Source organism: Octopus bimaculoides, chromosome 14 (genome assembly GCF_001194135.2).
Source record: "Octopus bimaculoides isolate UCB-OBI-ISO-001 chromosome 14, ASM119413v2, whole genome shotgun sequence".
Lineage (NCBI taxonomy): Eukaryota > Metazoa > Mollusca > Cephalopoda > Octopoda > Octopodidae > Octopus > Octopus bimaculoides.
Genome location: NC_068994.1, coordinates 39,515,508 through 39,528,896, shown reverse-complemented (window position 1 = coordinate 39,528,896; position 13,389 = coordinate 39,515,508). Strand labels below are relative to the sequence as shown.

The window sequence follows — 13,389 nt, the reverse complement described above, 5'->3', positions numbered from 1 at the left end:
ATATATATATATATATATATATATATATATATATATACGTATATTCATATGTATGTTTGTGTGTTTGTGTGCACTTGTGTATGCATGTCTAGTTAGATAGTTTCAGCCTATGTTATAGTTGTGTCTTGTATTTTAAAGGTATAGTAAATAGTACCATAGCTTTTGTCTGTTACACGTGAGATAATTTTTCCCTGATAGTCCTGGAGGGCTTGTTGTCAAGGAAAATGTAATTTAATTTTGTCTTTTCATAAGCAGAGATATATAACTTGTCTCTTTGCCTCCTCCTAGATTATCTCCTGTGGCAAAGAAATGCCAATGCATTTTAGAAAGTTTTCCTATTTACATGTTTTTTTTCTTGCATCTGTGATAGGTTCAAAAATTCTGTTTATTTTGAAATGAAAGGTTTGTCTTCACACAGTTGCTATATGAACAGATCACACTATTTGGAAAGATGCAGGAATTGCTGCATCTATTGATGTTGTTATTGTTGTCATTTTTCCAAATGACTTATTTGAGTATTTAGGATGTTTTTAATTAATTCTTTCCTATACTGTTCATTTTCTTCTTCCTCTTGTGCATTTAGACTTGGTGTTTATTTTTAGCCATTTATATGTTTATTTATGAGGCATAATTATGTGTGGTAGCCATTTTGAATGCGAAAATGTAATGTACATAAATATAATTTTAAATGTTTGTGCAAAAATCCTCTTTTCCCTGTTGTCTATCCCTGAAAATCAAGGGCAGTATCTCCATAGGCAATTATTGTTCTTTTTACAACTACTCTAACAAAATTCTATTAGTAATGCTCAAAGTAAAAAGAAAATGTGTTTTGAAAGGAGAATCAAAAAAGACACTTCCACACTAAAATAGTAATAAATTGGATTCAAATTTTGGCACAAGGCCAGAAATTTTGGGGTGGGGCTAAGTCAATTAGACTGAGCCCAGTGTTCAACTGATACTTATTTTATTGACCCTGAAAGGATGAAGAGCAAAGTTGATGTTGGTGGAACTTGAACTCTAAATGCAAATACAGACAAAATACTGCCAAGCATTTTGCTAGGTGTGCTAACAATTCCGCTAGCTCACAGCCCTAAAATCAGTAATAATATTGATGTCTTTTATTTGCCACTGGGGTAGCTTATGAAGGGTAGTCTACAATTTGTGTGAGGAAGGAGAGGAAGAGGTAAGGAGATAGTAACATATTGCTTCAACTGCTTACTGCTGCTGCTGCTGCTGCTGATGATGATGATGATGAATGATAATGATGATGAATTCTTGTTATTGTGAAAATTTTCTTGAAGAAGGAAAATAAATATTCAATTAGTGATGCAAAATTCTTTTCCTGCTGCTTAAAAATTAATAAATTTTTTACTGAAGCAATAGTGCACTTTCTTTCTCCATATTCTGAAAATATGGCATCATAGAGATTAGGTACTATTTTAAATATTATAGACATTTCCAGATTAGAAAAATATTTTGCAAATTTCTGAAGAAGAAATTGTGTATAGGGTGCAATTTTTAAATGCTATTTTAAACTGGAATATTTGTAGGAAAGTAAAAAAGTGCCCAACACCTAAAAATCAAGGATAATTTATACTCTCTTGCATTCTCACTCCCTTTTTTTCTCCTCTATTTTTATCTTTTTCCTTTGTCTCATTTCCAGTCATTCCCTCTCGCTTTCTCTCGTGCAAACACACACACCATAATGCTATTAAAATTTGCATTTATGCTGCAAGTCTAAGGATTAAAAAAACATTAAAAACATAGTTGTTTGTATATTAATATTAAAGTGTGTTTTGAATGGATCATTTATAAATGTGACCAAATATTAATATTTAAAATGTTTTCAGAGGATTGTTTATAAATATAAACAAACTCCTTTATCATAGCACATTCACATTTTCTGGCAACACCCTCCTATTTTAACAAACATATTGAAATGTCACTGAGCCCTATATTACTATAGGCAGGATAAATATAAAGCCGTTATATTTAAATTTTATTGCATGCTTAACTGCAAGTAATTTAAAACTGCAAAAATTAACATGTATGGAACAAAAAAAGATGTATTGCATGCAGTTTTCTCGACTACTAAGCATATTCTCAGCATATTTAGAATAAGTAATACATAAAACTGAAATGCAATCTTGCTGTGCCATTAATATATAATAACTCATCTCAACTTGGTAAAGAATAAATTTAACAATGCCTTTTTTTAACTACGCTGCTTATCATAACTTATTTGACATTTGTGAATTAAACCTTCTATCATTTTGTCTGAAATATATATAATATATAAATTGCTCTGTCACAAATTTCTGTATGCAAACTAAGCCTTTTTACTTGATTTTTCACATCATTCTATTTGAATGTAGCTCCTTTTTTTACTTTTTTTCTTTTTTCACTTTGCAATACATGTATGAGATGCTTGCATATATGTGGTAAACAAATCCAAGTTGCAGCTATAGCCATCAACAAAATGTAGACTATGCTTTCTACTATAGTTGCTCAATTGCAAAAGAAATCTTTTCATTGATATTTTTGCTATTTAAAGTACTAGAATGCTTGTCCACAAGTCATAGGCACATATTGCTACAAGCATTGCTTTATAGCCTTAGGCTAAATAGATTACTGTTTCTTCCCTCAGGCAACTTAGCTGAACAATGTACCATGGAAAGTTTGCTTACTGTAATGTTGTTTAGCTACAAAGGCTTCAACAATTCATGTAATTTTACAGATGAAATAGTTTTCTTTCTTTTTTATTTCTGTTTTTCTTTTCTTATCCTTTTCTTCTTTTTTTGTTTAATTAGTAAAATAAATGCTTAGCAACTACATACAGATTGAATTGACTTTATGTAAGGAATGGAATTGAACAGATTTTGTTTCAAAATAACATCTAAGTAGAGAGAATATTATAAATTAAAATTAATGACGTCTCATGAACAAAGACAGTTACATGACCAACAATTGCATTTGGAAAAGTGCAAACAGCCATAACTTATCATTATAAATATGTATTCACTAACAGATATAAAATTAATGATATCATATCAATATCCAAAATTATACTCCAGCATACAGATACTGAATTCTCTAATTATATCTATTCATAAAAGTTGTTTAATCAGTAGGTATTAATGTTGAAGATGAGAATTATGTAATATAAATTATTGAATAATCAACAAAAACTGTAATTTGAGAAACAAACAATTAAAATAAAAATAACATGGCATTGAGATTGTTGAAGAGTTTTGGAGGTTGTAGTGAAAAAGTTATTATTACTTAGTTTATACATTTCTGCTGAAAAATCAATTTGTTTCTGATAGAATTTTCTCTTAAAGCAATTTAACGATTTAAGAAACAAACTATCAATATTGGATGACTTATGTCTATGACTAAAATCTTATCATTGATGTGAGGGAAAAATTTAATTGTTTCTGTTTCGTAACAGTTGTCAGCATCATTCTTGTCATTGTTGTCATCATCGTCATCGTCATCATCATCATCATCATCACTCAAATTTACATGGTCCTGATCCTCCACTCCATCTCCATCTTCCATAGCATGTGACAATTCTTCTCAATGACATCCACTATCATCTTTCAGCTGATTAACATATATCTTCTGAGGGCAACTAATGCTATTACAACCATCACAATCTGTCTAAAATAGAGTATCACTAATCAGCTCCTTTTCACATCCCCCACAACGTTTCTTTCTCTACTCTGCTGGTTACTCTGGGATACTCAATTATCAAAGTCACATTCATTAGATATTTCTGAAAAGAAAATAGCAAAATTTTGAATATAAAATTTATTGTTAAGAAGAATGAAGTAGTCTTTAATACTTTTCTACCTTTATTGGTTTCCATCATTTCTTGTGTGCCAAACTACTAAATTATGAGAACATAGACAAACTAACACCTGTTGCTATGATTGAAACACACACACATATGCATATATGTATAAACATATATACATATATATAGAGAGAGAATATCCAAGGAGTTTTTATCAACAAATATAATGTGATAGGTATGTACTATGAATGCTCAGTTTGGTTTATCACTAAAACTCTGGCTTAAGCTGCAACTGAAAAATGTGATGCTGAGAATACATATCAAAAGTGGCTAGAAGTAGTTTCTCCTTGAATAGCATTTCTTTATACAGTATCTATATGTATATATATAAATATATACACATGCATATTAATATATATACAGTATCTATATGTATATATATAAATATATATACATCGTTGTTGTACTTGGGGATGGTCATATTGCCAGTTTAGCCAATAAAAACACACGCACTGTATATTTGGTGTTAACTTGCTTCAGCTTTATATTACATTAATCTTAATCTTATTTCAGCCAGAGTTCTTTCGTCACACTTCTGTGACCTCATCAGTGGTCCTTTGTTTCCTTCCTTCTTATGTGTAGCAAGGTGAGACAAATATAGAGTGCGTATGTTTTTATTGGCTAAACTGGCAATATGACCATCCCCAAGTACAACAACATCTGTTTCAACACACGATTTCACATCAAAAATCTTGCAAAACAAATATATATATACATCCATATTAATGTATATACAGTATCTATATGTATATATATTAATATATATACATGCATATACATTAATATACATACATATATCATCATCATCATCATAAACAATTAATGTCCATTTTCCATGTTGGCATGGTCTGGTCAGCTTGACAAGAAATGGAAAGGCCAGAGGCTACTCCAGGTTCTATTGTCTATTTTGTTTCTACAGCTGGATGCTCTTCCTAATACCAAACACTCCACAGATTGTACTGGGTGGTTTTTATCTGGCACCAGCACCATCACCAAGGCATTTTATGTGGCACCTTGGTTTTAGGACTTCAGTTCTATTGTGGTAAGTGGGTCTTCTTGAGTATAACAATGAACCAGATATCTCACACCTCTGTCATCTCTTTTACAAGGTTATATCATCATCACCATTTAACATCCATAGTCTATGCTGGCATGGGTTGGATGGTTTGACCATAGCTGGTAAGTTGAGGAGCTGCACCATACTCTGGTCTGATTTGGCATGGTTTCTATGGCTAGTTGCTCTTCCTGATGCCAACCACTCTGAGAGCGTGATGGGTGCTTTTACATGCCACCAGCATGGGTGACAGCTGCATGAAACCATTATCAGTTATGACTAGGATTTCACTAGGCTTGATGAAGCCCAATGCTTGAATGACTCTTTTTACATGCCACTAGCACAGGTACCAGTTATGTAACACTGGCATTAGACATGAGTGCCAGATACTTCTGTGAAGCCCAACACTCAAAAGTGCTTTTTATGTGTCACCAGCACAGGTGCCAGCTATGCAACACCAGCATCAATCACATTGCCTCTGTGAGCCCCAATGCTTGAAAGGTGCTTTTTACATGCCACTGGCATCAGTGCCAATTATGTGACACTGACATTGGCCATGACTATCATTGCATTTAGCTTGACGGGCCTTCTCAAGTGCTGTATATTGCCAAAGGTCTCGGTCAATGCTTCCATGAGGCCCAATGTTCAAAGATCATGCTTCACCACTTCATCCCATGTCTTCATGGGTCTACCTCTTCAACGGGTTACCTGTACGGTTAGAGATCAGCACTTCTATATATATATATATATAATCATAAATATATAGGGATTGACAGTAACCTGTTGGAGAAGCAGGTTACTGTCAATCCCTATATATTTATGATTATAAATTATTATTTACCGAAGAAGGTTTTTTTCATACTGAGCTACCCGGCAGAAATTGTTAATTATTAATTTTATTACTAATTGATGATTCCCTGCCCTGCATATCTATATATATATATATATATATAGATATATATTCATACACATATATACATTCATACACACATACATATAATGGCATTTATCTGCTTTCCATTTACCAAATTCAATCACAAGGCTATAGTGAGTTCATAATTATCATAGACTAGCTGGCCTCGTGCCATCAAAAATGATGGCTAATTGTAGTAATTTATATATAAATAAGGTATAAAATAAGGTACCTAATAATCAGATACAAACATTCACATACTCCCCTTGAACACACATGCACACATATACTCACACAAAGTTGAAATGCTATTTGATTTTTCTTTTTAGCGTTGAATGTTCACAAACCCACGTCCATTGCACACACACACACACACACACACAAGCATTCACATGATTCCCTTTTACATACACACACACATATACTATGCAGTATATATATATATATATATATATATATATATATGTATGTATGTCTATGTATATAGATATATATCTATGTGTGTGTCTCTGTGTTTGTCCCCCTCTCCCACCACTTGACAAATCGTGTTGGTGTGTTTACATTCCTGTAACTTAACAGCTTGGCAAATGAGATCAATGGAATAAGTACCAGGCATTATAAAAATATAATTCCTGGGATCAATTCATTTGACTAAAAATTCTTCAAGGTAGTGCCCCAGCATGGCCACAGTCTAATGACTGAAACAAGTAAAAGATAAAAGATAATGTATAGTGTAAATCTGATACGACAAATGTCAGTGAAGAGATGTCTGCAGGCACTAGTATAGTAGACAATAGATTTAACATCAAAAGATTGTGTTTATCTTACTCAAGAACATTTATATTCAGACAAGTTAAGAAAGCAGATGGAAATTAAGGCACCGAGTGAAGGTAGATACAATACAGATGTGATAACGATATATGATAAGTTTGACAGAGGAAAGTTCTAGTTTGGAATACTCTATCCTAATCTTCAATATAGGAAGCTGAAGAAATGACCAAAAGCTTGTAAAAAAAAAATTTAACATTTCAAACAAATATAGATATCTATATATTGTGATAAAATATTGTTGTTTTTTTTATGTGTGTATGTGTGCTTGCTTACAATGTGGAATGGGTGATATTTCATATTTTCTTCTAATATAATTTTCTAAAGCAAAGAATTTTAAATTTTTCTGTTGCACAATGTTGCTGAATTAGAATGCTTATTTCTTTCATAAATTTATAAATCCTATTAATTATAAAGAATTAATAAGTTAAGATTGCACAGGTTCCTCTGACTTAATAAGCTTAAAATCAGAACATTCGTTTTGTTTATTTGGCTTAATATTTTACTTTTATTAAATATTTCACTATGAAGCACTGAATTAATCAGTAAAACAAGACCTTAATATGTAGTCAAGGTTTTATATTCTTTCTTTATTTGAAAATAAAACAGTTTACTCAGAATTTTTGTTGTAAATTTTTTTTAAATGACTTAAACAGAATGGTAAGATTTTAATACGATACTGTTTAGAAATTAAGTTTACTGCAGAATCTCATTCAAAATACATAAAATAAACACAATGTAAGTTGAAATATGAGAATTTACATCTGAGAATTTGACAGCACAAACAGTTTACAAAATATGAAATGTTTATGAAAAAATATAGAGAAGTTGTTCCTAGATGTCTATCAGTTGCTAAGTTCCTTATACTGTACATCACTGAAATGATTTTTCCATGAAATTCGAATTAGTACTTTAGAAAAAAGAAATGTAATATTTTTTAAGGCTACATAAGTGTTAGATATAGGGAAATAATTACAAGCCCAGATCACACGGGACTTATTTGTCAAAGAACTATTGTGCTGTGTGCAAAAAAAGACAGTATCTAGGCGAAGTCATTAATATTATAGAAATATTATTAATAAAATATTATCATTGTTCATGGCTATAATGAGAGAAGCTAGTTTGTATTCAGTGAGAAATAAGAGTAATTGAATGAGGAACCAGTTTAAAGAAGTAAATATGACTTATTGAGGGAAAAAATGCATATATAAGTAGCAATGAAGAAGTGGTTGATTGATAACCATGTTAGAAAGTTGAGAGACTCTTGACATCCAGGAAACATCAAATTAGGGTAATTTATGGCTGATGTGGGAATGAATGCTTATTCAAATGAAGCAATAAACTTGAAAGTCATAACTGTTATTAACTTTGCCAGTTTGGGGAAAGTGGATTGTGAACCCAGCATCTAAACTTTTGGCCTTCAATAAACTAAAAATGAAGCTACCTATAGAGATGCATATATAACTAACTCTATGGCAAAGATGTGGGCTTTTCAACTGCATGATTCCAGGTTCAATTCTACTTTATGGTACCTTGGAATAACTGTCTTCTTCTGTAGTGTTGGGTTGGCCACTATCTTGTGAATGGGTATTTGTTGAACAATAATGTGTAGATGCTGGTCATTTAATTTGTGTGTGTGCATGTTCAAACATATGTGTTTACTTCTGTATCTGTATTTATGCTTAATTGTGTAAAAGTTCCTACTTAATTGTCAACTGAAACATAGAACAATGAAATAAACACCAGACTGAAATTAGTTCCAGTGTAAGTATTCTTAACTAAAGCACTTAGAAGCAACACTCCAACATGGCTGTAGTCTAATAACTGAAGCTAGCAAAATAAAAAAAAAATGTAATGCCATTCAGATATATTGTAAATAGTGTTGGATTTAGACCTGGTGGGGTCCAAATCTATGTTAACCTTAGAAACCTCTTATTAAAAATCACATCAGAAGGTTTCACAAAAATTGAAAACATCTTTGATTTGTAACTATTTTAAGTCTCTGGCAAATTGTGAGGTTTTAAGATGTAGCCTGCTTAGCTTATGCTTAAGTCTGGCACTGGTTCTAAGCATCCCTCATTAAAAAATACATCTAAAACATTTCTAAATTGGAAAAAGAAATGTCATATCTAGAAGTTCTAAATATATAGCAATGAAAAGATAAGCCAAATCAGAGCTCTAATTATAGCCTTATTCATTTATTCTGTTTCTAGAATTAAAGATTTTAAAAAGAATATGAATGGTTGATAGATTAGATAAAGAAGATAAACATCTATTAATTTTTGGCTAATAATAAATTGGATACAGACTTAAAGATTTTCAATACCATTTTCATTATCAACAGCATTAGCATCATTGAACTGTCCTTATTTTCATGAAAAATATGGCAATATTTATAACTTAGCTATTGTATTTTTTCTGTGAATTTTATCTAAGAAAAGTCTCATAGCTCAGAGAAACCAGTATCCAATATTGATTCTCCTTTTTCCTGATTGCATTGTCTCCTTTATTTTCCTTGCCTTTACTGAAGAGCTAATCTTTTGCACTGCATGTTGTCATTCATATTTATTTTCTTTGTAACCACAGCATTTTTGTCATATTTTAGCCAACACAGGCTATGGTTCTGTTTTTTTTTTTTTTTATCTTATAATAGTATGTTGCTGCAATTAGACACAAATATCTGCTATATAAATCAAGAGTGATTATTTTCCCTATGGGCTTATTTTAGTTTAAGCTTTTCACGATTAATAAACGTTTGTTTTAAATTGATTATAGTTTAAGAGTTTCAGCTTCCAATCAACAGCTGTAAGGCTTCATATTCTCATATTTCTTTCCTTTATATTAGGATTTACAGTTGTGTATAGTATAGAGAAACTAATCAACTTGCAGATATAATTGAAGAAATAGCCTTTTGAACTTCATCAGATCAGTTCTATTAAATACCATTGATATTCTCAGTTAGAACATGCTGGTTTATGAGAAATGAAGCAATATGTTCTTTTTATATCATGCTTGCATCATGCATATCAGAGATTTTTACTAGAACTACTCCAAAATTTAATACTGAAAATCAAAAGCAGCAAAATCATTCTCATCAACTATCTGAAATTTCTACTGATATACTTAGAGCCACTTGTAATTTTGAATGTTGCAGAGCTGATTCTAATACAACAAATTCTGGTCTATATACATGTAAGTATTTATATATATGCTTGTATGAATACATATATACAAATACAGAAATACACATCTCAATCATAAATTTGCCTAAAAAGTTGATGCAAATAATTTTTTATTAGACAATTCACTATGCTGTCATTTCAAATTAAAGTATTTGACAAATTGTTCTTCTTTGTCTTGATGCAGTTCTCATTAATTTCTCATCCAACTTATGACAATAACTTAATTCATTAAACCTTCTCTCTGTATTACCCAAGGAATATTTGTTTTTAGATATTGGCATTCAAGAAAAATCTCATGAGCTCTTCTTTTGCAGGCAAAACAAAAGTTGCCAATTTTAATTCCGAAAAAGAATCCTAAGATGGCAAAGAAAGAGCTACTTAATTTTTTTTCAAGAAGTATTACATGTTTTTTAATTTCAAATTACATTTATTTTAGTCAAGAGATGAGAATCAGAGAAGTTACCAAGTGCAGTAAGCACACGGTTTTATGAATTACATTTTCCAAAGTTGTTGGTAGCAGGAATTTGTTTCAAACATTTCTTCAATAATTTTCATTGTTAAAGAATTCACTTGTGGTTAAAGGGATATTGAATTAATGAATTCAACTTGGGTTTATTTTTCTTATGAATAAGTTAGAATACTTGGACCATAATCTATTCTTTTTAATAATTTGCCTATTCTTCTTTGTCTAGGAATAACATTTTGTGATTATGTGCACCTGTTTTATCATTTTGAAATATGAGCTATTCAACTTATTCCTTTTTTACCTCATAGTCAGAGAGGGAAAGGCAACCTCCATGACCTTGTTTCCGGGGATTTTAAAGCTGGTGGAAGGAAGGGAAGAAGTTATCCTTAAACCAGAAGCATGGTGCAACTATGAATGTGTGGTTAAGAGGCTCACATTGCAACCACATAGTTTTGGTTTCAGTCCCACTGAATAGCATCTTGGACAAGTGTCTTGAGTAAGGTACAAGACTAACCAATGCCTTGTGAGTGAATTTGGTAGATGGAAATTATGTTGAAGCCCAGCATATACATATATACATAAATGTCAAACAATGAGAATGAGTGCTCAGCAGCACATTTGTAGATAAAATTTATTTGTGTATTAAGGCTACCATTGGTTTCATGTTAAGAAGAATGTCTTAATATTTTAGCAATTTTTCAAGTCAGTCACATGGAAGAATGATGTATATATGTGTATCTATGTGTGAATTTATACCTGTGCTTGTTACACCACCACCACCACCATTGGACAACAGGTGTTGGTTTATTTACATCCCCATAACTTAATACTTTGGTAAAGCAGACCAATAGGATAAATATGAGACTTGAAAGAAAAGCAGGTACTGGAACAGATTTATTCAACTAAAGCCCTTTGAGGTGGTGCTCCAACATGGTCTTAGTTCATTGAGTGAAACAAGTAAAAGTAAAATGTGTAAGATTATGGCCCAAATGCTTGCAGCACAGTGAACTCTAATAGAATTACCTGAAACCCAGATGGTGATATTAAGCCAGGTGACAAATTAAGGTCTACCACCCAAGAATTCAGAATGTGAGGAGTTAGAAGAAATATTGCATGTTGGCACTTCTGATACACAAGCAATTCTATTTTTTTTTTTTCACTTGGGACTGGTACTTTATTTTATGTACTTCAAAAGAATGAAAGACAAAGTTTACCTTGCTGGTATTTGAACTCAGAGTGCAGAGGATTGGGACAAATACTTCAAGACATTTTGTTCTAGACTCTAGCAACTATGCCTGTTTGCCATCCATTTTACAATTTAAATTTATGCAATTTATCAGGCAAACTTTATGATAAATTGAAAGATATGGCCTTAACTTAAACATGAATGAAAATACACTCCAAACTGTGGTTCATTTCTGCTGCTACTGCTGCTGCTGCTGCTACTACTACTACTACTACTACTACTACTACTACTACTACTGCCAAGACCACCACCGCCGCCGCAGCCGCCACCACCACCACCACCACCACCACCTCTTGTACAGAGGCAACTGCTTCTCAGAGATAGTTGAGCTCATGTCACCTCTACTAAGGCCTACCCAACTCACTCATCTTTTCTCCTCTCATTACTGTGTTGTAATTCTGTCCTTTCTCAAGACCTACACTTAGCAGTAATTCAGCCCTTCTCCCCAGAAAGTGAACCATTAGGATTTTTCTCTCTACAGCTGTTGACTTGCTGCAGGTGTTTAAGAGGAGCTTTAACTGTAATAATCTCACCTGCTCTGGAGGAGACCTTACAGAATCCATGAATATGATTCCTATCAGTAGACAAAAAAAAAAAAGTTAAAAGAAAAATGCCTCTGTGTGCTTTTAGATTTTTTTTTAAGATTCCTAAAATTTTTCAGAAGTTTGGGGCTTTTTTTTATAATGAAGAATATTAGGCAATTAAGTTGCAACCACCCACTGATATTATATTCAATTTAGATTTTTCTGTATCATCATTGCAGTTAAGCACGTTAGTTTTGCTCTTTTAGATGTCTGACTTGTTGTGGAGGCAATAATATTTCATTCACTTCTTAGCTCTTACCGTTTCTTTAAATCTTTAGTTCTATCAGACTTTACTTAATGGACAAGGAAGTAATGATGACATTTAATAATAGCCAGTATTGTTGACTGATTCATCTGTGTTTAGGTTATAACTAAGACACTGAATGCTGCAATATAGTCCTTGCTTTTATTCAGTTACATTAATAGTCTGAACTTCAGCCGTTATAGAAGTCTTGGCATAAACTGTCTATTTAAAGTGAATTCAACCTTTACAAATTTATTGTGTGTTATGCTGCTGTGTCATATCTTTTTAATATGCAACATTATTTAATACATTTAGTTTCATGACTATTGTAGGATAATATATGATAATGGTTGCAGTTCGTTCACTCTATTAGATGGCAATAACCATTACTTTCTATATGTATATTCATGGTTCTTGTTTTCTATTCTGCACTTCTATACTGTTATGCTTATCCTCTTCTTTCTTATATATTTACACTACTTCAGTGTATCTGACTGTATATCTATGTATCTATATATCTATCTATCCCTACAAATATTTCTCTCTCTTTTCGTTTATCATGTGTCTTTCTTATTTTTATTCTCTTAGTAAATTTCATTTTGTCCCTCATTCTCTGTCTCCATTTCACACTTTTGCTTTCCACCATAAATTTCTCGTAGTCTTTCTTACTCTCTCTCTCTTTGTCTGTCTGTCTGTCACTATATCTATCCATTTATCTATCTTTTTTCTCCCTTTAACTCTCTTTTTCTTTCATTCAATGCTTTCTAGTTTTTCATTCTTAGTCTCAAACAGTTTGCTATTCTCTTGAATATATACATACATCTTTTTCCCTCACCTACTTTTTCTGATAATTTCTTCTACTCCATTACATACATGCCAATATACATATGTGTGTGTCTACATTTATATATAAATATATATATACACTTATACACACACATATATATGTGTATCTGTATATGTATGTGTGTATATATATATATATATATATATATATATATATATATATATAT

At 31.7% G+C, this 13,389-nt stretch overlaps 1 protein-coding gene across 1 annotated transcript in view; it reads left to right on the top strand.

The window, feature by feature from the left end:
• The window catches only part of LOC106872376 (protocadherin beta-15), a 182,321-nt gene that overhangs the window by 52,920 nt on the left and 116,012 nt on the right, over window positions 1–13,389 (top strand). The gene's annotated exons all lie outside the window — the stretch shown is intronic.